Source organism: Tamandua tetradactyla, chromosome 24 (assembly GCF_023851605.1).
Source record: "Tamandua tetradactyla isolate mTamTet1 chromosome 24, mTamTet1.pri, whole genome shotgun sequence".
In the NCBI taxonomy this organism is placed as follows: Eukaryota; Metazoa; Chordata; class Mammalia; order Pilosa; family Myrmecophagidae; genus Tamandua; species Tamandua tetradactyla.
Genome location: NC_135350.1, coordinates 51235806 through 51258630, shown reverse-complemented (window position 1 = coordinate 51258630; position 22825 = coordinate 51235806). Strand labels below are relative to the sequence as shown.

At 37.1% G+C, this 22825-nt stretch overlaps 1 long non-coding RNA gene across 1 annotated transcript in view; it reads left to right on the top strand.

Annotated features, from left to right (window-relative positions):
* Positions 1–20744, top strand: part of LOC143667963 (uncharacterized) — a 43892-nt gene extending 23148 nt beyond the window's left edge. The window contains exons 2-3 of the long non-coding RNA XR_013168209.1: positions 19086–19326; positions 20542–20744. This is a non-coding gene — a long non-coding RNA (uncharacterized LOC143667963). The remainder of the gene's footprint in view (positions 1–19085; positions 19327–20541) is intronic.
* The last annotated feature ends 2081 nt before the right edge of the window (positions 20745–22825 follow it).

Below are 22825 nucleotides of genomic sequence, written 5' to 3'. Positions count from 1 at the left end.
ATTTGTTGTCATAAATGTATACATCAAAAAAGAAGAAAAAAAAGAAAGAGCAAAAATTGAAGAATTAACTTCAAATGAAGAACATCCCCTGCTATTGTGGGATGGAAGAATATCCTTGGAAGAGCTAGAGAAAGAACAGTAAACTAGTCCCAAAGTAAACAAAAAGAATGAACTAATGATCATAACAGAGGTAAATGAAATTGAGAACATGAAAACAATTGAGAAAATCAACAAAACCAGAAGAACCAGAAGGTGGTTCTTTGAGAAAAGTCAATAAAATCGATGGACCCCCTAGTTAGGTTGACTAAAAAAAAAAAAAATGCAAAGAAATAAAATCAGAAATGGTAGGGGAGACATAACCACTGAGCCACACAAATAAAGGAGGTAATGAGAGGATACTGTGACCAACTATATGCTAATAAACTAGACAATATAGATGAAATGGACAACTTCCTAGAAAGGCATGAGCAATCAACATTGATTCAAGAATAAATAGACAACCTCAACAAACCAATCACAAGTAAAGAGATTAATCAGTTATCAAGAACCTCCCCAAAAAGAAAAGTCCTGGACCAGATGGCTTCACAGGTGAATGCTACCAAGCATTCAAGAAAGAATTAGTACTAATCCAGCTCAAACTCTTCAAAGCTGCCTAACTCATTCTTTGATGTCGACATCACCTTAATACCAAAGCCAAACAAAGAAACTACAAGAAAAGAAAATTACAGACCAATGTTTCTAATGAATATAGATGCAAAATTCATCAAAAAAATACTTACAAATCAAATCCAGAAGCACATTAAAATATTTATACACCATGACCAAGTAGGATTTATTCCAGCTATGCAGGATGTTTTAACACAAGAAAATCAATTAATATAATACACCATATCAACAAATCAAAGCAGAAAAAACTAATGATCATCTCGATTGATGCAGAAAAGGCATTAGACAAAATTCAACATCCTTTCTTGATGAAAACACTTCAAAGGATAAGAATAGAAGGGAATTTCCTCAACATGATAAAGGGATATAAGAAAAAAAAACACATCTAACATCATTCTCAATGGGGAAAGACTGAAAGCTTTCCCTCTAAGATGAAGAACAAGACAGATGCCCATGGTCACTATTGTTATTAAACATTTTGCTAGAAGTTCTAACCAGAGCAATTAGACAAGAAAAAGAAATAAAAGTCATTCAAATTAACAGGAAGAAGTAAAACTCTCACTGTTTGCAAATATGATACTACAGGTCAAAAATCAAAAAAATCTACAGCAAAGCTACTAGAGCTAATAATGAATACAGCAAAGTGGCAGGTTACAAGATCAACACCCAATAACCAGTAGTGTTTCTATATCATAGTAATGAGCAATCTGAGGAGCAAATCAAGAAAAACATTCAATTTACAATAGCAACCAAAATAATTAAATAATTAGGAATAAATTTAAGTAAGGATACAAAAGACCTATACAAAGAAGACTATAAGAAATTTCTACAAGAAATCATGGAAGATCTAAATATATAGAAGGGCATACCATGTTCATGCACTGGAAGACTAAATATAGTTAAGATGTCACTATTACCCAAGTTGATTTATAGATTCAATGGAATACCAATAAAGATACCAAAAACTTACTTTGCAGAAATAGCAAAACCAAGAACCAAATTTATTTGGAAAAGCAGAGGGCCTCAAGTAGCTAAAAATATCTCAGGAGAGAAAAACGAAGTGAGAGGTCTACACTACTTGACCTTAAAGCATATTAAAAACCTACAGTGAGGTGGTGCAATGGTGGCTCAGTGGCAGAATTCTCGCCTGTCATGCCAGAGACTGAGGTTCAGTGCCCAGTGTCTGCCCATGGGGGAAAAAAAAACTACAGTGGGAAAAACAGCATGGTACTGGCATAAAGACAGATATACTACCAGTGGAATTGAACAGAGGGTTCAGATATAAATGCTCTCATCCATGGACAATTGATCTTTAAATAACATGGTCAAAGCAGCCCACCTGAGCAGAGCAGCACCCTCAATATATGGTGTTGGAAGAAATGGATATCCACATGCAAAAGAATGAAATAGCATCCCTATCTTACACCCTATATAAAAATTAACTCAAAATGGATCAAAGACCTAAACCTTATAGCTAAGACCATAAAACTTTTAGAATAAAATGTAAGGAAATAACTTATAATACTTGTAATAGAAGCAGGTTCTTAGACTATACACCCAAAGCGTGAGCACTGAAGAAATAGATAAATGGAAACTCCTCAAAATTAAACACTTCTGTACATCAAATAATTTTTAAAGAAAGTAAAAAGGCAGCCTATGCAATGGAAGACAACATTTGGAAGCCACATATCAGATAAGGGTTTAGTATCCAGAATATATAAAAAAATTCTTCAACTTTACAACAAAAAGACAAACAACCCAATTTTAAAAATGGGCGAAAGTCATGAACAGACACTTCTGAGAAGCAGAAATACAAATGGCTAAAAGGCACATGAAAAGATGCTCAACTTCACTGGCAATTAGGGAAATGCAAATCAAAACCACAATGAGATATCTGACACCCACCAGAATGTCCATTATAAAAAAAAAAGAGAGAGAAAATGACAAGTCTTGGAGAAGATGTGCAGAAAGAGGCACACTTATTCACTGTTGGAAGGAATGTAAAATGGTACAATCACCATTTTACATTCCTGGAAGGCAGTTTGGTGGTTCCTCAGGAAGCTAAGTATAGAATTGCCATATGATGCACAATCCCATTGATAGGTATGTATTCAGAGGATATGAGGGCAAGGAAACAAATGGACATTTGCATACCAATGTTTTTAGAAGCATTATTTACGATTGCCAAGAGATGGAAACAGTCCAAATGTCCGTCATCAGATGAGTGTCTAAACAAGCTGTGGTATGCACATATGATGGAATATTACACAGCTGTAAGACAAAATAAAGCAATGAAGCATGTCACAACATGGATGGACCTTGTGGACATTATGTTGAGTGAAATAAGTCAGGAACAAAAGGACAAATACTATATGGTCTCATTAATATGAACTAACATTAATGAGTGAACTTGGAGAATTGAAATTGAGAACACAGATTATCAGAAGACAGAAATAGAGATTGGTAATTGGTGTTAAAGGAATTCAGATTGCTCAACAGGACTGATTGTAAAAATTCAGAAATGGATAAGCTCAATACTACCTGATTGTACCTCAATAATGTAAGTACACTGAATAAAGCTGAATGTGAATATATTAGAGGGAGAAGGGCTGGGGGCAGATATGAAACCAGCATGAAAGATAGAGGATAAAGATTGATATGTTGTAATTTGAAATTAGAGTGGGCAATGATGGTGATTAAATGTAGAAATAAAAAACTCTTTTGCAGGGGTGCAAGGGTAGTTCAGTGGTAGAATTTTCACTTGCCATGTGGGAGACCAGGTTCAATTCCTGGCCCATGCACTTCCAAACAAATAACAAGCAAGCCAACAAACAAAAAACAAAACAAACAATAATTCAACTAATGGTGCCACAATAAGGGGATATGAAAAAAAGAATGAAATGTGACTCAAATTACTTGAGAGTTCAGGGAAGATGACCAAATAGAGTAGTTGGAGATTAGCCCTGCTCCATGGAAAAGTTAGAGAAGGGTCAGGAGGGCTCCTGAGGCAGCAATTCGGGAGTGCAGCTGACCTGGGAGAGCCCTCTTTACCACATAGGGCAGCCCTAGTTGCAGAGGCTGAGGAACTGAGAGGCAGAAAGCTGGAGTCTGGTGCAGAGGCATGGAGCCTTCAGGAGTGCATGGATGGGAGCTGGGAACTAGGAAGTAAGCCAGGCCACATTCCTTGGGTGTGCTACCCTCATCAGTGCAGCCCCATGGCTGGCAGCTCACCCCACACCCATGCACCCGAACCCCATAACCTGTTCCCATTCCCCAGGCTCCAGGTGCCCCCAACCCACCAGTCCCCAGTGTGTATACCTGCCCCCCACCCCCACCCCAAATGCAACCCAACCTACTTCTCCTGCACACCTCCCAAGCACTATCTCCCCCTCCCTTTTCCCTGCGGGCTGTTGGTACTGCATAAGGCTGCGGGCACTAACCTCCATACCCAGGCTACCCCCAAACCTCTGCCCATAGTGTTGCACAGTCCCATCCCGCCCCACCCCCTGAGCTTTGCACTTTAGTTCACAGCTCTCCTAGACCCATGCATGCACACAGGCCCCCCAATCACATCATTTGGCTCTGGGAACCTCAGTTTACATCAGTCCTAGAACCACGCATGTGCACAGCCCTCAGCCACAATTGCCAGATCTAGAGAAAGTGCTAACCTATGCAGCTGGGTTGCATCAGCCCCCTGGTAATGCATAATGCCAATCTGCTACCACAGCTCTACACATGTGCACAAAGGGCCCTGTGCCTTACACCAGTACACATTGGGTTTATGCCCCCTCGCCCCAGACTTGTGTGCCTGCACAGCTATATCCTTCCTGGCCTCTGGGCACCCACGTTCAAAAGCATCATAACATCTCCAACCTCACCTATACTTACCCTGAAACAAATCACCTCATTGTGTGTCCTCCCCCACCCCGTAGCATGCTCCCTGCTGTAGAACCATCCCACAAACAAAAGGCCTTAGACTACTGAAAGAAATCAGCTCCAAAAGTAAATCAATTAAGATATTTTCATGCCATGAAGACATCAGAAGATCACTAAGCATATCATAATGAAGACAGATATAGCCCTGACTAAGGACCAAATTAAAACACCAGAGGAGACACAGACATTGGAACAACAAATCAAAGATGTTCATAAAACTCTACTTAATAAAATAAGTGGGATAGTAAATGACATAAAGGAGATCAAAAAGATAGTAGAAGAAAATAAAGAGGAATTTGATGGAATAAATAGAAAAATAGTAGATATCATAGAGATTAAAGACTCTGTGGACCAAAGGAAAAACATACTAGAGGCACACAACACCAGATTTAAAGAGACAGAAGAAAGAATAAGTGATATAGAGGACAGGATAACTGACTTCAAAGACTCAAAACAGCACATGGAATAAAAGATGGAAAAATTTGAATTGGATCTAAAGGAAATGATAGACAAAACAAAACATGCAAATATAAGAATCATTGATGTCCCAGAAGGAGAAAAGAGCAGTAAAGGGCTAGGAAGAGTAGTTGAGGATATAATGGGGGAAAACTTTCCATATGTCATAACGGACATAAATATACAAGTCAAAGAAGTCCAACTAACTCCCCAGAAAAAATCCAAATAAGACTTCCCCAAGACACATAATAATCAGTGTCAAATGTTGAAGAGAAGCAGAAAATCCTGAAAGCAGCAAAGGAAAAACAATCTACTACATACAAGGGAAACCAAAAAAGACTGAGTTCAGACTACTCAACTAGCACCCTGGAGGCAAGAAGGCAGTGGTATGACATATTCAAGATCCTGAAAGAGAAAGACTTCCAGCCAAGAATTTTATACGCAGCCAAATTGGCCTTCAAAACTGAAGGAGAGATTAAAGTTTTCACAGACAAACAAGTCCTGAAATAACTTGTCAACAAGACTGGCCCAATAAGAAATACTAAAAGGAGTTCTTCTGGGTGAAAAAAAAGACAGGAGAAGGAGGTCTGGAGGAGGGCACACAAGTGAAGAATACCACTAAGGGTAATTTAAAGAATACAAAGAGAAAGAGGGAAAAGAATATATAGATCTGACAAATAAAATAAAAAAATAAGATGATGGATTCAAGAAACACCTTTTCAATAATAATTTTGAATGTTAACAGACTAAACTTAACAATTAAAAGATACAGATTGGCAGAATGGATTAAGGAACCTAGTCCAGCTATATGCTTCTTACAAGAGACTCATCTTAGACACAAAGATACAAATAGATTGAAAGTGAAAGGATGGAAAAATAATTCCATGGAAGTTGTAACCAAAGGAAAGCAGGAGTACCAATACTAATATCAGATAAAATAGACTTCAAATGTAAAGATATCATAACAGACAAAGAAGGACACTATATACTAATTAAAGGATCAATTCACCTAGAAGATATAACAATCATGAACGTTTATGCTCCCAATCAAGGAGCTCCAAAGTACATGAGACAAACACTGGCAAAACTGAAGGGAGCGATAGATGTTTCAACAATAGTAGTAGAAGATTTCAATACACCACTCTCCTCTATAGATAGAACAACCAGACAGAAGATCAACAAAGAAATAGAGAAGTTAAATAACCAAATAAATGAATTAGTCCTAACAGATATATATAGGTCATTGCACCCCAAAGCACAAGGATATACATTCTTCTCTGGTGCTCATGGAACATTCTCAAGGGTAGATCATATGCTGGGACACAAAACAGGTCTTTATAAATTTTAAAACATTGAAATTATTCAAAGTACTTTCTCTGATTACAATGGCATGAAGCTGGATCCCAATAATCACCAAAGAACGAGAACACTCACAAATATATGGAGATTAAATATCTCACTCTTAAACTTCCAGTGGTTCAAAGAAGAAATTGGTAGAGAAATCAGTAGCTATCTGGAGATGAATGAAAATGAGAATACCACTTATCAGAAGTTATGGGATGCAACAAAGGCTGTGATGAGAGGGGAAATTTATTGCCCTAAATGGCTATATTAAAAATAAGACAGAGCAGAAATTGAGGACTTAATAGCAAACCTGGAGTAATTACAAAAAGAACAGCAAACTAACCCCAAAGCAAATAGAAGAAGAGAAATAAAAAAAAGAGTAAAGCAGAGATAACTGAGCGGGAGGACAAAAGAATAATAGAAAGAATCAATAAAACCAAACGTTGGTTCTTTGACTAAATCAATAAAATTGATGGGCCACTAGCAAGACTGACAAAGGAAAAAAGAGAAAGGTTGCAAATAAACAAAATCAGAATTGAGAAGGGGTACATTACCACAGACCCTGAAGAAATAAAAGAAATCATAAAAGGATACTATTAATAACTGTACGCCAACAAACTAGATAACTTAGATGAAATGGACAAGTTTCTGCAGGCACACAACAAGCTACACTGATGCAGGAAGAGATAGATGATCTCAACAAACAAATCACAAATAGAGATTCAATAAGTCATCAAAAATATTGCTCCAAAGAAAAGTCCAGGGCCAAATGGCTTCACAGGGGGATTTAATCAAACATTCCAAAAAGAACAAGCATCAGTCCTGCTCAAACTTTTCTGAAGAATTCAAGAAAAAGGAACTCTACCTAACTCATTTTTGATACCAAAACCAGGTAAAGATGCAATAAGAATGGAAAACTACTAGCCAATCTCCCTAATGAACATAGATGCAAAAATTCTCTATAAAATATTTGCAAATCTAATCCAACAATACATTGAAAGAATTATACACCATGACCAAATGGAGTTTATACCAGGAATACAAGGATGGTTCAATGCAAGAAAATCAATTAATATAATACAGCACATTAACAAATTGAAAGAGAAAAATCACATGATCATCTCAATTAGTGCTGAAAAAGCTTTTGATAAAATTCAGCGTCCTTTTTGATAAAACACTCCAAAAGATAGGAATCAAAGGTAACTACCTCAAAATGATAAAGGGAATATATGAAAAACTGATAGCCAGAATTGTACTCAATGGAGAGAGACTGACAGCTTTCTCCCTGAGATCAGAACGAGACAAGGATGCCCACTGTCACCACTATTAATCAACCTTGTGCTAGAAGTTCTAGTTAGAGCAATCAGGCAGGACAAAAAAAAAAGGCATCCAAATTGGAAAGGAAGAAGTAAAACTGTCATTATTTGCACAGGATATGATACTAGTCTTGGAAAATTCTGAGAAATCTACAGCAAAGTTACTTGAGCTAATAAAGAAATTCAGCAAAGTGGCAGGATGTAAAATTAATGCATAAAAATTGATAAAATTTCTATACACAAGCAATGACCTAGTCAAGGAGTCAGTTAAGGAAAAATTCCATTCAAAATAGCAACTAAAAGAATCAAGTACTTAGAAAAGAACTTAACTAGGGACATAAAGGCCTTATACACAGAAAACTACATAACACTACTAAAAGAAATCAAAGGAGATCTAAATAGGTGGAGAGACATTCCCTGCTCATGGATAGGAAGGCTAAACATAGTTAAGATGTCAATTCCCCCCAAATTGACCTACATTCAACACAGTACCAATAAGAATTCCAACAATCTACTTGAAGACTTGGAAAAGCTATTTATCAAATTCATCTGGAGGGAAAGAGACCCCAAATAGCTAAAGCATTCTAAAAAAAGAAGAACAAAGTGGGAGGATTAATACTCCCTCACTTTCAAACCTAATATAAAGCCACAGTGGTCAAAACAGCATGGTACTGGCATAAAGATAGAAGCATTGACCAATGGAATAGAACCAAGAGTGCAGAAATAGACCACCAAATCTATGGTCAATTGATTTTTGACAAGAACCCCAAATCCTCTGAACTGTCAAAATAGTCTTTTCAATAATTGGGCATGGAAGAACTGGATATCAATAGCCAAAAGAATGAAAGAGGACCCCTATCTTACACTCTACACAAAAATTAACTCAAAGTGGATCAAACACCTAAATATAAGAACTAGCACCATAAAGCTTGTAGAAGAAAATGTAGGGAAACATCTTCAAGACCTAATAATAGGAGGTAGCTTCCTAAACTTTACACCCAAAGCATAAGCAGCAAAAGAAAAACTAGATAATTGGGAACTGTTCAAAATCAAATGCTTCTGCACCTCAAAAGATTTTGTCAAAAGGGTGAAGAGGCAGCCAACTCAATGGGAGAAAATATTTGGAAATGACATATCGGGTAAAGGGTTGATTTCCCATATACAAAGAAATCATACAACTCAACAACAAAAGAACAAACAATCCAATTATAAAATGGGATAGAGGTACGAATAGACGTTTTTCTGAAGAGCAAATACAGATGGCTCAAAAGCACATGAAGAGATACTCATTTTCATTGGCTATAAGGGAAATGATGATCAAGACTACAATGAGATACCACCTCACACCTATAAGAATGGCTGTTATTAAACAATTAGGAAACTATAAATGTTGGAGAGGATGTGGAGAAACTGGGACACTTATGCACTGCTGGTGGGTATTTATAATGGTACAGCCACCATGGAAGACTGTTTGGCAGTTCCTTAGGAAGCTAAATGTTGAGTTGCCCTATGACCCAGCAATAGCACTACTTGGTATATACCCAGAAGAGCTGAAGCAACGACACAGAAAGACATTTGCACACTGATGTTCATAGCAGCATTATTCACATTCATCAAAAGATGAAAACAAACCAAATGGTCAACGACAGATGAGTGGAACAACAAAATGTGGTATATGCATATGATGGAATATTATGCAGCAGTAGGACAAAATGACATCTTTAAGCACATGACAAGATGGATGAGCCTTGAGGATGCTCAAGTGCTGAGTGAAGTTAGCCAGACAGGAAAAGATAGATACTGTATGATTCCACTTTTATGACCAGCATAAAGGTATAATCAGAGGCTTATATTACAAAAGATAGGGGACTTAGAGTTACATAGAAATTAGAGATGGGTGAACCGTTAGTTAATGAGGTTGAATTCTAATGTAAGGGAATAGATAGGAGTGAAGGTGGTTCTCTAGTGGGTCTATAAGTAATATTATCATATTGAAGATGAGCAAGATTGAAAGAGGTTGTGTAGACCTACATGTCCCACTGATTAATACTACAAATATGAATTTGTTCTCACAAGAATTACTTCAAAGATATGATTCTTGTACAAAGAGTGTTTGAGTTAGGGTACAGGGGGAAAACTGCTATTGAATGCTATGCGCTATGTTCAAAAGGAAACCATCAGCACTACCACAGCTACAGCAGAGGTAAATAATGAGGGGAGGGACAAGAGTTAAGCAGGGGTAAGACTTCCTATTTGGCAAGGGTGTGTTTATTGGTTTTCTTTCTCTTGGGAATATGAAAGTATCTAAAATTGAGAATTTTTATGGATGTGCACTTTGGGCTCTATACATGATGCCTAATGAATACAGGTGGCTGAAGGATGCACTGATGGAGAAGTAGATGGTGAACGATGGTTTATACTTATAAATGAAGGTTGTGCTTCTATGAAAAAGAACAAAATCATGAGGCATGCAACGATGTGAATGAACATGTGGGACATTTGGTGAGTCTAAATAAACCAGAAACAAAAGAAGAAGAATGGTATGGTCACTTTTAGAAAATGCTTATAAGAAAACAGAGGCCTAGATTGTAAGCTTTTAGAGCAGACACATTAAGTCCAGAGTGGTGATTATTATTTCTCGATTTTGAGAGGTGTTATATATATATATAACCTGATATTTAGAGATAAGAATGAAGTTGGACAGGTTGGGGCTAAAATAATTCAGAACATGGGGGTAAGGAAGACTGTGTCTGTATTTTAGAACCACACATACTCTTTGAGATCAATGGAAGAAAGGTTTATTTGATCTGAACTGAAATTTTCTGTAGCACATAATCTAATTCAACCTATCTGTGTAGCTCATTTGAGCAACTGAAACATAGGGAGCACAGAATAAGAAAGAGGTCCTTTAATCCTCTGTAGATTATTATAATGCCTGGATACATCCTAGAGAATATTAAGCAGATAATCAAAAGGTATTGGCCAAGTCTCCTAAGGAATGGGAGAAAGAATATGGAACTATTAAACCTTACCATTAGAGAATCCCATGATACTGTGTCAAAGTTTAGGGACACCCAAATCAATAGGCCATGCCCTTGATCATGAGGATTACTCTTGTGAAGCTTATGTAGGTAGCGGAAAAGCTTAGACTATCTATAGACATGCCTAAGAGTTAGTTCTGGAGGATCTCTTTTGTTGCTCAGATGTGGCCTCATTCTCTCTAAGTCCTACTCTGCAAGTGAAATCATTGCCCTCCCCACTATGTGAGACAAAACATCCAGGGGTGAAAGTCTCCCTAGTGATGTGGGAGATGATTCCCAGGGATGAATCCATACCTAGCACCATGGGATCAACAATTCCATCCTAACCATAAGGGGGAAAAGAAGTGTAACTAATAAAGTATCAGTGGCAGAGAGAGTTCAGATAAAGTCTAGAGGCTACTCAGGAGGTTACTGTTATGCAAGCTTCAGGTAGAACTTTCTACCTATCATAACCTGCCTACCCCCAATCAGGACCCTTCCAGGCAATCCTAAAGAAGACCTAGGGCAATATATAATATTCCACAAGGGTTCCATGAAGTAGAGTAATTTTCCAGAATCCTACAACCTCCAGATGGGTCCGTGGTCCAGAAAAGTCCTGAAACCTAGTGGACCCAGCCTTTCCAGAACATCAGATAGTTCCCTGTTGTCACTATCTGTCCGTATCCCATATTAGTGACAGACCCTTCCAATATGAAAAAGTTAGAATGGCCATAGCCCAAACACCACTAAAGAGAGCAATGGAAAGACAAAAGGTGTTGGTGGAGTTATAGAGAGAAGATAGGATTTAACAAATGCATATGAATGCTGAATCATTAAATTGATATTTTTAGTCTCCAGTATCTTAGAGCAGTTAGAAGTAAAAATCTAGAATTGTGGAATTGTAAACCACGTCAAACTCTGAAATATGTTCTACAACTAATTGTGGTGCTGTGCTTTGAAATTTATTGTGTTTTTGTACACATGTTATTTTTCACAAAAAAAAGAAGGAAAAAAAGTCAATTGTGATGATAAAAAATATTTAAGTCCTCTAGTCTCCTATATTCTGGAGCAGCTAGAAGGAAAAATCTGAGAGAATCGTATGGTAGCCCATGACAGATTCTGGATCTGTCTTGTAACTATTTGTTGAACAGTGCTTTGAAAGCTATTGCTTTTTTATTTCTTTGCTTTATATATATGTTATACTACACAATAAAATACTTAAAATAAATAAAGAAATAATAGGGGGAACAAGGTTAAAATATATTGGGTAGATGGAAATACTAATGGTCAGTGAGAGGGAGGGGTAAGGAGTATGGTATGTATGAGGTTTTTTTTTTCTTATTTCTCTTTCTGTAGTGATGCAAATGTTCTAAAAAATGATCATGGCTATAAATACACAATTATGTGATGATAATGTGAGCCATTGATTGTACACCATGTATAGAATGTATGCTAAGAATGTTTATGTTTGTCAGTTGTTTATCAATTAAAATATTTTTTAAAAAATAGTGCATTGCTTAATTCCCACATATTTTTAATTTCCCAGTTATGATGCATAGGTTTTGGTGTCAGCTTGGCCAGGTGATGTGCCCAATTGTCTGGTCAGGCAAGCACTGGTCTGACCATTGCTGCAAGGATATTTTGTGGCTGGTTGATTAAACAGAAGGCTGGTTTATTAAATCATCAGTCAGTTGATTGCAGCTATGACAGGTTACTTCTGTAATCAACTAAGGGCATGTTTCCCACAAATGAGATGATCCAATCAATTGAAGACTATTGAAGAAGAAGAGATACTTTTTCACTGCTTCTTCAGCCTCTGAGCCTCTACTGTGGAGTTCATCAAGACCCTTCATCAGAGTTGCCAGCTTCACAGCTTGCCCTATGGATTTTGGTCTCTTTCATTCCCATGGTTCCATGTGACACCTTTATAAATCTCATATTTACAGATATCTACTATTGGTTATTTTGTTGAATTTACCTCTTTATCAATATATGGTCCTTTCTTTGTCCCTCATAACAATATCGACTTAAAGTCTATATTATCTGATTTTAGTTGCTATCCAGCTCTCTTTTTTTTACTATTTGCATGATACATTTTTCCATCCTTTCACTTTCAATCCACTTGTGCTTTTGAATTTGAATTTCAAGTTGAGTCTCTTGTAAGCAGTATATGGATGGGTCATGCTTTTTTATTCATTGTCCAATCTCGACCTTTTGAATGGGGAGTTTAATCTATCTATATTTACAGTACCTACTGATAATGCAGGACTTTTTGCTATCTCTTTGCTATTTGGTCTTTGTAAGTCTTATACCTTTTTTATTCTTGAATTCTCCCATTAATGCCCACTTTCATTAATATTTGATTTTTGTACTGTACTATTTTCAGTCCTTCCTCATTTATTTGTGTACGTATTTTTCAGATTTTTCTTTGTGGATACCATTGGGCTATAATTTAACAACCTAAATCTATAACAATCATGCTTGAGTTGATACCACCTTAACTCTGTAGGTGCACATACATTGTTCCTATACCCTATTGTCCCACCCATCTTTTTTTTTCTTCTTCCTTTTTTACATGGGCAGGCAATGGGAAACGAATCTGGGTCTCTGGCATGGTAGGCAAGAACTCTGCCACTGAGCCACCATTGCCCACCCCCACCCACCTTTATATTATACTTATTGCAAATTATATTTTTATACATTGTGTGCTCCAAATAATAAATTTATCACTATTTTTTCTGCATTTATATTTGCTTTAGGCCACCTTTTAATTGTTTCTTACAGAACTATATTTATGGGCAAGCTGCTTCTGTCTGCAGGGTACATACTGTTAGGGCAAGCCTGAACCAAGTGTCTAGAGCAGTGTTTCAGGGTGCCACCTAACTGATTGGCACTGATATACAGACATGGCAGTATTCACATGGGGGCCACTCTACTCCTGCTAGAAAAGGACCAAGAACCCACAATCGGTGTCAAGGCTGGTTCCATACCACATGGTGGCTGGTGGTGGGGTGGGTAGAAAGCAAGCTCTCCACAAGCTTCTGCTGCTTTTTAAAAAAGAAACACTTTATTGAGGTAAAATTTACATTCAATACAATTTATACATTTTAAGCTCACAGTTTATGAGTTTGACAATTGTATTCTTGTGTGCAACCATTAGCACAAATTATTGAATTATTCCTTCACTCATTGAAGTTCCCTGTGCCTTTTGCAGACAGCTCCTTCACCACCAACTGCAACCGCGGCAAACACTAATCTTTTTTCTGTTAGCATAAGTTAGATTTAACTTTTCTAGAAACTGATGTGAATAGATTCATATTGTTTGTACCCTTGTTCTGGCTTCTTTATCTCATATTGGTTTTTTTTAACTTTTTAAATTATATAATATAACATATGTACAAAACAAAGAAAAAAAAAAGCAATAATTTCCAGAGCACTCTTCAACAAGTCGTTACAGGACAGATCCCAGAGTTTGTCATGGGCTACCATATGATTCTCTCAGATTTTTCCTTCAAGCTGCTCCAGAATATAGATGGATAGAAGGAATAAATATTTTTTTTATCATTACAATAAACTTTTCTTTTCTTTTTTGTGATAACATATATACAAAAAAGCAATAAGGGCGGACCACGGTGGCTCAGCAGGCAGAGTCCTCACCTGCCATGCCAGAGACCCAGGTTCAATTCCTAGTTCCTGCTCATGCCAAAAAAAACAGAAAAAAAAACACCCAATAAATTTCAAAGCACAGAATAATCTCTAAGATACTGGAAATAAACAGAAATATCAATTTAATGATTCAGTAATCATACTCATTTGTTAAGCCCTGCGTTCTCTGTATAACCCCACCATTACCTTTAATCTTTCTATCCCACTCTTTGGGGGTATTTGGGCTATGCCCTATCTATTCATGTTGGAAGGGGCTGTCAATACTATGGGGTAGGGAGATGGAACTAGCTGATGTTCTGGAGAGGCTGGCCCCTCGATGTTTAGGGCTTATCTGGTCCAGAGACCCATCTGGAGGTTGTAGGTTTCTGGAAAGTTACTCTAGTGCACGGAACCTTTGTAGAATCTGACGTGATACCGTAGGTATTCTTTAGGAATGGCAGGCATGGTTTTGGTTGAGGTTTGGCAAATTATGATAGGTAGCAATGTCTAGCTGAAGCTTGCATAAGAGTGACCTACAGAGTAGCTTCTTGACTCTATTTGAACTCTCTCAGCCACTGATATTTTATTAGTTATACTTCTCTTCCCTCTTTTGGTCAGGATGGAATTGTTGATCTACAGTGCTAGGGCCAGACTCATCCCTGGGATTCATCTCCCACGTGGCCAGGGAGACCTTCACCACTGGATGTTATGTCTCACCTAGTGGGGAGGGCAATGATTGCACTTGCAGAGTTTGGCTTAGAGAGCATGAGGCCATGTCTGAGCAACAAAAGAGGGCCTCCAGAACTCTTAGGCACACCTGTAGGTAGGCTAAGCTTCTCTGCTACCTACATAAACTTCACAAGAGTAAGCCTCAAGATCAAGGGTGTGGCCTATGGTTTGGGTATACCCACTGTTTGACTCAGTATCAGGAGAATCCCTGATGCTAAAGTTTAAGAGTTCCATATTTTTTCTCCCATCCCTCAACAGACTAGGCCAATACCTTTTGATTATCTGCTTACTATATTCTAGGGTGTATCCAGGCATTACATTAAGCTCTTCAGGATTAAAGGCCCTCATTCTTGTACTGGGCTTCCTATGTTTCAGTTGTTGAAATGACCTATCCAGATAGGTTGAGTTGGATTATGTGCTATAGAGGAATTAGGGTCCAGACAAAATAAACCTTTCTTCCTTTGGTCTCGGCTTCATTCTTATCTCTAAATACCAGATCATAGATATATAAAACATCCTGCTGCTTTTAAAGATGCATTTTCTTGATTTGGCACTTGCCTGGTTTTCGTAACCCTCTATCTTTAGAGTATTGAAAAAGATGGCTTTGCCAGTTTTTGCTAGTCATTCTAAGATTCTGTGGAGGTATAGCAGCCTCAAATGTCTTATGCCACCATCTCGGTTGACTGGAAGTCACACTAATCTTGAGTCATCTCCCTAGTATAGAAAACTGAGAAATGAGTGCACATTTGGCCGACCTTGAGCAATTCACTCATTATCTGTTTTTCAAACTTGAGCAATTCATTTTGTTTTGGTTTTCATGCTTCCCTTTATAGATCCAATCAATAAAGCAAAGTTACTTAATCTTATGGTGAATTTTATAAATAATAAGGAATAAAAAATAACGAAAAGTGCTATAACTATGTGCCATACACTCTGATATGCACTTTAATTAGTTGGATTAAATGGGACAATATATTAATGTCCCTCTATTAACCCTAACTTATATAGCAGGAAACTAAGGCTTAGAAAGGTTACCTAACTTGCCAAGGACAACCAGTTAGGGCAGGGATTTTTAACCCAAATATGTAGGCCATATTCTGACTTCATAGTCTATGGTCATAACCAAACCCAGGGAGTTTTGCTAGGTCAGATCTGTGCTACCAGTATTTCTCCTAGCATTCAGAGTAGGCGCCCATGTAACTTAGCCCTCAAACTGTGGCACTTTGAGAGTAAAAGGGAGAACTATTGATAATTACACTATGCACAAATTATACGGACATAAAACAGGACAGTCCCAGGTTACCCTATTTCTCACTCTATGGCAAACAACAAATTCCAGGAGTCTTTTCAGAGATAACTTATAAACACAGTGCTTTTCTAGTAATAAACAAGCAAATTCACTTAGATGCCTAACCTAAGTAAGGTTCTGTTACTATACTAGCACCAGAAGTCTTCCTCACCCAGCTTGCAGAAATAGAAGCCTGGAATGGTGCCTTCATACACAGCTGTTGCCCATTCAGGGGCACAGTATCTGCTCCAAAGTCCCTCCAGGGTTTCTCTCTTACTGCCCTGTTTATTTTCTGGAACACAGTTTCTATTTCCTCCATTGCTGAGGCATTTAGAAGATTCCTGTTTGCAAAATAGATTCCCATTCCTGGAAGCCTTTGATATGAAGATAGGATAATGTTGCCCTCTGGTGTAACCAAGGAGGTAGTGAACAGCTGCACATACTTGGTTCAGATGAGGGACAAGGCAAGGAAAGCAAAACCCTAGCTCTTACCAAGCAAGTGTAACACATGTTTTCCAATTTAATCCTTACAGCAACTTTTCACTATTATTATAATCCCATATTCATCTATATGAAAACTATGCAGAGAGATTGAGTAATTTATTCAAGGTCACATAGGTAAGAAACAGATCGAAATTTAACTTAAGTATTTCTGGCACTTCTTCACTGAACTATTCTAGGCTATTTATATGGCCTAGAACTATTCTAGGCCATATAAAACTGGGTCTCCAAATATTCAAACATATTTATTGAGCACCCACTTATGCAGAAATTGAACTTGAGGTTAGGTAAACTTATTCTATAAAGTGATCTTACCATTCTTTAAAATGGAGTGTCTGCACCTGTGTGCGTGTTTGTGGCTGTGTGATATAAAGCAGGGCCTCAGTGCCTTTGCTCACATGACTTCTTTCATCTGTAATGCCCTCCTACAATTTTGTTTATATTTTGCTATCTCCATATAAATTCAGTCTTCTTCACTAATCCTTTCACTCACTTTGAAATTATATCATAACTTACTCAATACCAGTTGTCTTATTCAATTTGTATTATAGACATGAATTTGTCTAATTCCTGTTTTCATTTTCCTTTTAGTATACTACCTGAGACCTGAAACTATATCTTACTTTTTGAAGCTTCAAACTCCTATAGCACTTATCGCAGGGCTCCACAAAGAATAGACACTCAAGACATTTGCAGAATTTGGACGACAACAGATGTCAGCCACTGTCATTGATGAAATTTTAATCCCAAGAAGTTCAGGTCATCTTCAAATTTGATAACTTCCCATTGTTGCCTCTTAGAGGGTGAACTATCCATATTCACTCTTTTGTTGCTCAGATGTGGCCTCACGCTCTCTAAGCCCAACTCTGCAAGTGAAACAATTTGCCCTCCCCCTGCTACATGGGACATGACATCAGAGATAAAAGTCTCCCTGGTAGCATGGGGGATGACTCCCAGGAATGAGCCTGACCGTGGCACCATAGAATCAACCATACCATCCTGACCAAAAAGGAGAAAAGAAGTGTTACTAATGAAGTATCAGTGGCTGAGAGAGTTCAAATAGAGTCAAGAGGCTACTCTGGAAGTCACTGTTATGCACACTTCGGTTAGACAATACTACCTATCATAACTTGCCAAACCTCAACCAAAACCATGCCTGCCATTACTAAAGAATACTTAGGGTATTATAGCAGATGTTACAAAGGTTCCGTGCACTAGGGTAACTTTCCAGAAACCTGCAACCTCCAGATAGGTCCCTATACCAGATAAGTCCTGAAATGCAGAGAGGACAGCCTTTCCAGAATATCAAGTAGTTGCATCCCCTATCCCATATTATCAACAGCTCTTTCTAACATGAAAAAGTTAAAATGGGCATAGCCCAAACACCCCTAAAAAATGGGATAGAAAGACCAAAGGTGATGGTGGAGTTATACAGAAGATAGGGTTTAACAAATGAATATGATTGCTGAATCATGATATTTCTTTTAGTTTCCAGTACCTTAGAGCAGCTAAAAGTAAAAACCTAAAATTGTGGAATTTTAACCTATACTAAACTCTGAAATCTGTTCTATGACTGATTGTGCTGTACTTTGAAATTTATTGCTTTTTTTGTATATATGTTATTTTTCACAAAAAAGAAAAGAAAGAGGACTGTAACAGAGAAGATAGGATTTAACAACTGAGCATGACTGTTGAATCATTATATTGATATTATTTTTGGTCTTCAGTGTCTTGGATCAGCTAGAAAAAAATCTGAAAAAATCATGGAACTATAATCCTCACCAAACTTTAAAATCTGTTCTATAACTACTTGTTAAAATGTACTTGGAAATATACTGGAGTTTTTTGTATATATGTTTATATTTCACAATTTTAAAAAAGTTAAGAAAATAAATAAATAAACTGGCAGGACCTAAGCTCTCTTAACTCATATGAATATTTTGGTGAACACATACGACCAAAAACCTAGAAGTTGGGAGATGGGCTGGAGGTATCATTTTTCACCTCATCTCAGATGGAGAGGCAGTACGGGCAGTGTTCTGCCATCCAGGTTTCAGTTTGCCTTCACTTCCCTATTATCCTCCTTCATATTTGGTAGTTACTCTGTTCTATCCTAGCACCATCTTGCTCTGTCTATCAATTGCTCCCTTAAATGACACTTTCTGCTTTTTCCTCTCCCTAAAGGGTTTCCACTGATCCTGCCTCTGGTGTGCCCACTGTTTGCAGGGTAATGTGACTAGCTTCCTGACCTCAAATTCTGTTATAGACCGGCTGTGTTCCCACAGACCATATAATAATCCTGTTTAAGCAAGCCTTTAAATTCCTGGGATGTTCGGTCAGCAGCATCATAAACAGCAGCACCATATGGTAAGGTTTAACCTATGGTGGAAGTGGATCAAAAACTCAAGCTTCCATATGTGGCTAGGTATGAATCACATAATATCTTAATGATCTTCTGTAATTTCAGTCATTTAAGGGGTGGCCAAGTAAGTTTTGATTTTGAAAAGGAAAAATTTTAGTACGTTGTAGATAGTTTCAGTAATAACACAATATTAGAAGCAATTTAAATACTCAGTAAATACACAATTCAGTCATATGACAGCACAGCCAAAACATTTTGAATGTTTTTATAATATTCTGTGGTTTTAAAGAATTTTTATTAGACTGGAGAAATGCTTAAGTTAGAATGTTAAGTGGAAAAATAGCAGTATGTAAAAATGAATGAAAAAGTAGCCACCATTTTGATGTATTTCCATCCAATCATTTTTTCTATACATATATATTTTAAACAGAAAGAACTGCTATTAGTTTAAAAAGAACTTTTACATATTTATAGTCATAACAAATCAATGCCAATATGCTAATTCTGCTAGAAGTACTGCATGCTAACCAGCATAAACCCATAGCCAATAGATAGGAAGAAGCACTTTATTTTTTCCACTGGTTCCTGGAACGTTCTTCTACTAATGAATTCTTCAACACCACCACCATAAAAAAGTAGGCCCTTTCATTTCTCTCCTTTCTTCCATCATCCTAGGCCTTTCTTCTTGACACCTCTCTGGTTCACAGATAAGGGGAACAGAAAAGCAGAACAAAGTAAACACTTCTTTAGTATCATCTTTTCAACACAACTCTTCTCTTTGTGTCACTGAAAAGACCCTATCACTAAAGAAAAACTGCTCATCCACTGAGTACGCAAGTTTGTTGGAAGGTTGCAATCCCACCTTTCAAACAATTAAGATCAGAAGTTTATATAGTAATTGCTTAATTTTGGTAAACAGGCAAAAACAAATTACATTTGCTTTTAAAAACCATTGATAATACCAGAATAATTTTTTTTAAATAAACTGTATGACACAAACAATGGACTCTAATCTGAACTATTGACTATAGTTAATAGTATGATCATAATAGTGTTTCATCAATTGTAACAAAGGTATCACACTATGGCAAAATGTTAATAATAAGGGAACTTGTATGTTGGGGAGCACATATGGGAACTCTATACTTTCTGTATGATTTTTCTATAAACTTACATCTGCTGTAATTTAAAACAAACTCACCCACTGGAAGGCACTGTTAGATCTTGACACATATGTTTTAAGGATTTCATCTTCCTCTCTCTGGTGTTTGCTTTCAGGATATGGTGAGAAGAGCTGAGAGCCCACATGACATAACACTTGTCCCTCCAGACAGCTGAGTATTTCCACAAAGGGACAATGGTATCTACTTGGAGAAGCTTCTTTAAATGTATTTCAAAAGCAGGTGCTCAAAACACAGCTCTGCCAGACAAAGAGCCATTTCCAGTCATTCTATCTGTATTCAGAATGTAACCAAGTCAGGTATTTATCTAATAATTCTAGATAACATTACAGAAAAGGAGAAGGTCAGTATAGACCAAAAACAAAGCAAAGCCTATTCACCCATCATGACTTGGGATTTATGGAAAAATTATACAAAGGGGAGGTATAAATTCAGTTAATTCCTTGATGTTTTCCATTTTTATGAGTTCCTCTGCCTGGTCATATAGCATGGTCCTTACTCTATTATAGCAAACACACAAATACACTACCCTCAACTGTGGAGATTAAATTCCCGAGTTGTCATATGATGGAAGAAGCTGACTCTGAGAAACCTTAGAATCTAAAAAGCAAAGAGAGTTGACAGACTGAGTTTAGACTGAACTTGAAGATGTCCCTTATTAATAAAACTATGAAACAGCAGAATAAATCAAAAGACTATTAATGACCTTTTGCACTATTTAAATTAGTAATAATGGGTCTGTTATTAATAAAATGGATAAAAGATATTAGCTATAAGTTCCTACTGCTCATTCATCTGTAATACATCTGACTAACCTCTTTCTTTACATGGCTCCCAAAACTTAGACAAGCCTTGACTGTAACCTTTTACTCACCTTAACCAAGAAACACAAGAGGATAAACAGGATTGAGGATGGAAAGCATCATTCAATTTGAAATACAATACAAAATTGGTTGTGCCCAGGAATTCTCAAGGAAGGGTTAGTAGTGGAGGACTATAACCAAAAATTAGGGTAGAGATGGACATTAAGGAGTCATCTAAATAGTAAGGGAAGTCTCTATGCAGTCAATATTTGAACTGTTTTAAGAACTTAAAAAATCTCCCTTTGATTATTCAGTATCACTTTAAGGGGAGCAAAACTATGAACAAAGGGTGGCTATTGTAGAGTCTCAACTATTAATTCCTTTCCTATATAACAATTTTCATAAATTTGAATGGCTGTCATATTTCTAAGTCTTCTGTAAAAGCATTTATTGAAGGAACTTGCAAAGATGAAAAACAAAACAAAACTGCCTCACCCTTCAAAACTGGGGAGTTACAAAGAGAATCAAGTCGGATATCCTCTTACCTGCCTACCTTATCCTGTCCATTTCTGAATGCCATATGACTTTTGCTCTCAAAAGTTTGCCTAAAGTCTGCCCTGCCTTAAGAAAGTAGAAGAAACATTCATCTTTTGGCGTCTTCACCAGAAGCCAATATTCAATGTCACATAGTTTGCAAGTGGTGAGTTTGTAGGCACAGAGTAACTGCCCTAGGTTTACCCAAAAGTCAGATGTTTATGTGGTTAATCAAAGATAGTCCCTTGGTTCTAATGACGACATTAACTTTTTTTTTGGCATGGACAGGCACCGGGAATTGAACCCGGGTCTTGGCACAGCAGGCGAGAACTCTTCCACTGAGCCACTGTTGCCCGCCTGAACATTAACTTTTAAAATGGAAAAACTGGCCATGGAGATAGCATCCAAGACTCTTCAGAAACAACTGCTTGACCAGTTGTGTTGGTGAGAAACCCAATCTGGTGGGTAAAAGGAAATAGCATATTCTTATGCTATTAGCACCCCTAGTATATTTTTCTTCCTTTCCCTGGGAAAAAGCAGAAGATATTCCATGGACCATTGGATTGATGCCTAAATATAACTTCTTGACCACAAATTCACAATATTAAGACTTTAAAAGAAAAAAGCTTGGTATAGAATGTAAATGTCCAAACCTTTACAATTGATATGATTTTAATAGATACAGTTTATAAACTGTTAAGGGCATAAGCAAAAATCAGCAAGAGTATTTTTAACTTAGAATAATATTCTTTAAACAGAAAAAAGTTTTCTTTTTTTTCTCCATAGACTATTTTATAGATGTGGAAATAAATATCTCTAAGTAGGATTTGCTATACTATTTCATCTCCACATGTTTATTATCTCAGTTTCACATGTTATTTGTATTCTATTAAATTTAGGCAAATCATCTTGGCTATTTAATTGCAAATCAACAAAGAAAGCCAGGCTGACAGGAGAGAATATATATGTTGTTTTTTGTGTTTTCTTTTTTTCTCCTTTAACAGGAAGAATTTTGAACAAAGTAGTCAGAATAAAGAAATTCAG